The 5,000-nt window shown below is 44.2% G+C and overlaps 1 protein-coding gene across 4 annotated transcripts in view; it reads right to left on the bottom strand.

The window, feature by feature from the left end:
- LOC106560244 (uncharacterized) overlaps positions 1-5,000 on the bottom strand; it is a 240,705-nt gene that overhangs the window by 51,018 nt on the left and 184,687 nt on the right. The gene's annotated exons all lie outside the window — the stretch shown is intronic.

Below are 5,000 nucleotides of genomic sequence, written 5' to 3' on the forward strand. Positions count from 1 at the left end.
GTAACGCCCCCCCGGCCAAACCCTCCCCTAACCAGGACGACGCTGGGCCAAACCCTCCCCTAACCAGGACGACGCTGGGCCAAACCCTCCCCTAACCAGGACGACGCTGGGCCAAACCCTCCCCTAACCAGGACGACGCTGGGCCAAACCCTCCCCTAACCAGGACGACGCTGGGCCAAACCCTCCCCTAACCAGGACGACGCTGGGCCAAACCCTCCCCTAACCAGGACGACGCTGGACCAAACCCTCCCCTAACCATGACGACGCTGGGCCAAACCCTCCCCTAACCATGACGACGTTGGGCCAAACCCTCCCCTAACCAGGACGACGCTGGACCAAACCCTCCCCTAACCAGGACGACGCTGGGCCAAACCCTCCCCTAACCAGGACGACGTTGGGCCAAACCCTCCCCTAACCAGGACGACGCTGGGCCAAACCCTCCCCTAACCAGGACGACGCTGGGCCAAACCCTCCCCTAACCAGGACGACGCTGGGCCAAACCCCTAACCAGGACAACGCTGGGCCAATTGTGCGCTGTCCTATGGGACTTCCGTTCATGGGTGGTTGTTACACAGCCTGGGATCGAACCCGGGTCTGTAGTGACGCTTCAAGCATTGCGATCCAGTGCCTTAGATCGCTGCGTCACTTGGGAGGCCCTTCTAAAACCCTTTAAGAGATTTTTAACTGGGTTAACAGAGAAATTGTATTTTTGTTGTTAAGACTTTTAGCATGAATTACTTTAACTTTTGGTAAGTGTCAAGTTTAATACAGGATATGACTGTACTGTTTATATACACTGGCAGCTGTACAGTTATAGTCATAAAGTCAGACTTATTGTCAATAAAAGTTAACAGCGTGCAAAAAAATGTAAACAATTAGAGACATAAAACAAACAGCAAAATCTAATCGGAACTAAACTAAAATGGACATATTGTATAATTTACTGTAGCCTGTTGCTTTCATTGTTCTCCATTTTAACTCGTCATTTTAATTATTTCTTTATTCTTCTAGAATTAATTGAATGTTTCATTAGGATCCCTGTTAGCTGATGCCATGGCGACAGCTAATCTTCCCAGGGTCTAACTCAGACCTAAAATGTCATTATAAACTATTACAATTTACATTAAATACATTACATTTAAGAAAAATACATTTAACAAGTGTACATTACAAACAGTTAATATAGCTGACAGGTAATATATTTAACATTCAGTAAACACTCTCTGGGGGTGCTAAACCACTTCATGATATCCCCAGCAGTACAGTACATGTTAGATGCAGACAGACAGACAGACAGCACAGAGCAATGCTCCCCGGAGGTTCTACTGTGGTCCCTGGGTAGGCTGCCCATTGTGTGCAAAACAGTTAACCAGTTTTTCTGAGTTCTCTTTGTGGACCCCTACGGGTCCTGTGAGCGGAGTGTCTGTGTGTTATGATGGAAGAGGTAAAGTCTCCTAGGGTTGTAGGTAGATTACAGACAGACTGATAAGGGCAGAGCTCAGTGGCTTTGATAAGTAAATCAGGTCACCACACCTCGCCACAGACGCACAATGCAGAGAGAACAGTCAGGCCACTGCTCAGTGTGTTCTCTCTCTCTCTCTCTCTCTCTCTCTCTCTCTCTCTCTCTCTGACACACACACACAGTCTCTCTCTCTCTCTCTATCTGTCAGTCTCTCTCTGTCAGTTTCTCCCCACCAGTGAGCTCTCACTGAACATGACTGAGTCTAAGTGGAGGGCTGGAGACAGTGAAGGAGATGACAGCTGCTCTTAGGATGATAAAGTATGGCCTGTGTGTTTCAGACCCTGACAGTACAGTACACAGGATCTGAATACATATCTGGTTCCTGACAGTACAGTACAGTACAGTACACAGGATCTGAATACATATCTGGTTCCTGACAGTACAGTACAGTACATTACACAGGATCTGAATACATATCTGGTTCCTGACAGTACAGTACAGTACAGTACAGTACAGTACAGTACAGTACACAGGATCTGAATACATATATGGTTACTGACAGTACAGTACAGTACAGTACAGTACACAGGATCTGAATACATATCTGGTTCCTGACAGTACAGTACAGTACAGTACAGTACAGTACAGTACAGTACAGTACACAGGATCTGAATACATATCTGGGTACTGACAGTACAGTACAGTACAGTACAGTAGAGTACAGTACAGTACAGTACACAGGATCTGAATACATATCTGGTTCCTGACAGTACAGTACAGTACAGTGCAGTACAGTACACAGAATCTGAATACATATCTGGTTCCTGACAGTACAGTACAGTACAGTACAGTACACAGGATCTGAATACATATCTGGGTACTGACAGTACAGTACAGTACATTACAGTACAGTACACAGGATCTGAATACATATCTGGTTCCTGACAGTACAGTACAGTACAGTACAGTACACAGAATCTGAATACATATCTGGTTCCTGACAGTACAGTACAGTACAGTACAGTACACAGGATCTGAATACATATCTTGTTCCTGACAGTACAGTACAGTACAGTACAGTACAGTACAGTACAGTACACAGGATCTGAATACATATCTGGGTACTGACAGTACAGTACAGTACAGTACAGTACAGTACAGTACAGTACACAGGATCTGAATACATATCTGGTTCCTGACAGTACAGTACAGTACAGTACACAGAATCTGAATACATATCTGGTTCCTGACAGTACAGTACAGTACAGTACATTACACAGGATCTGAATACATATCTGGTTCCTGACAGTACAGTACAGTACAGTACAGTACAGTACACAGGATCTGAATACATATATGGTTACTGACAGTACAGTACAGTACAGTACAGTACACAGGATCTGAATACATATCTGGTTCCTGACAGTACAGTACAGTACAGTACAGTACAGTACAGTACAGTACACAGGATCTGAATACATATCTGGGTACTGACAGTACAGTACAGTACAGTACAGTAGAGTACAGTACAGTACAGTACACAGGATCTGAATACATATCTGGTTCCTGACAGTACAGCACAGTACAGTACAGTACAGTACAGTACAGTACACAGAATCTGAATACATATCTGGTTCCTGACAGTACAGTACAGTACAGTACACAGGATCTGAATACATATCTGGGTACTGACAGTACAGTACAGTACAGTACAGTACACAGGATCTGAATACATATCTGGTTCCTGACAGTACAGTACAGTACAGTACACAGAATCTGAATACATATCTGGTTCCTGACAGTACAGTACAGTACAGTACAGTACACAGGATCTGAATACATATCTTGTTCCTGACAGTACAGTACAGTACATTACAGTACACAGGATCTGAATACATGTCTGGCTCCTGACAGTACAGTACAGTACAGTACAGTACACATGTTTGCATGCTTAAAAGTATCTGCATGCTTGGATTTCAAGTTGGGATTTGGCCCATCTGAATAAATAAACAAATCTTGTCTGATGATGAGACAGCAGGATGATGGATGATGAGACAGTAGGATGATGAGACAATAGGATGATGAGACAGTAGGACGATGAGACAGTAGGATGATGGATGATGAGACAGTAGGATGATGGATGATGAGACAGTAGGATAATGAGACAGAAGGATGATGAGACAGTAGGATGATGAGACAGTAGGATAATGGATGATGAGATATTAGGATGATGAGACAGTAGGATGATGAGACAGAAGGATGATGAGACAGTAGGATGATGGATGATGAGACAGTAGGATGATGAGACAGAAGGATGATGAGACAGTAGGATGATGAGACAGAAGGAGGATGAGACAGTATGATGATGGATGTTGAGACAGCAGGATGATGAGACAGTAGGATGATGGGTGATGAGACAGTAGGATTGATGAGACAGAAGGATGATGAGACAGTAGGATGATGGATGATGAGACAGTAGGATAATGAGACAGAAGGATGATGAGACAGTAGGATGATGGATGATGAGACAGTAGGATGATGAGGCAGTAGGATGATGAGACAGAAGGATGATGAGACATTAGGGTGGTGAATGATGAGAAAGTAGGATGATGAGACAGAAGGATGATGTATGATGAGACAGAAGGATGATGTATGATGAGACAGTAGGATGATGAGACGGTAGGATGATGAGACAGTGGGATGATGGATGATGAGACAGTAGGAAGATGAAACAGTAGTAGGATAATACAGTAGAATGATGGATGATGAGACAGTAGATGATGATTCAGTAGGAGGATGGATGATTAGACAGTAGGATGATGAGACAGTAGGAGGATAATACAGTAAGATGATGAGACAGTAGGAGGATGAATGATGAGACAGTACGATGATGAGACAGCAGGATGTTGAGACAGCAGGATGATTAGACAGAAGGAGGATGATACAGTAGGAGGATGGATGATGAGACAGTAGGATGATGAGACAGCAGGATGTTGAGACAGCAGGATGATTAGACAGAAGGAGGATGATACAGTAGGAGGATGGATGATGAGACAGTAGGATGATGAGACAGTAGGATGATGAGACAGCAGGATGTTGAGACAGCAGGATAATTAGACAGAAGGAGGATGATACAGTAGGAGGATGGATGATGAGACAGTAGGATGATGAGACAGCAGGATGTTGAGACAGCAGGATGATTAGACAGAAGGAGGATGATACAGTAGGAGGATGGATGATGAGACAGTAGGATGATGAGACAGCAGGATGTTGAGACAGCAGGATGATTAGACAGAAGGAGGATGATACAGTAGGAGGATGGATGATGAGACAGTAGGATGATGAGACAGTAGGATGATGAGACAGCAGGATGTTGAGACTGCAGGATGATTAGACAGAAGGAGGATGATACAGTAGGAGGATGGATGATGAGACAGTAGGATGATGAGACAGTAGGATGATGAGACTTATCTCTTCAGTAGGTCCTATGATTAAGTATAGTCTGGCCCAGGAGTGTGAAGGTGAACGGAAAGGCTGG

This window comes from Salmo salar, chromosome 18 (genome assembly GCF_965601325.2).
Source record: "Salmo salar chromosome 18, fSalSal1, whole genome shotgun sequence".
NCBI lineage: Eukaryota > Metazoa > Chordata > Actinopteri > Salmoniformes > Salmonidae > Salmo > Salmo salar.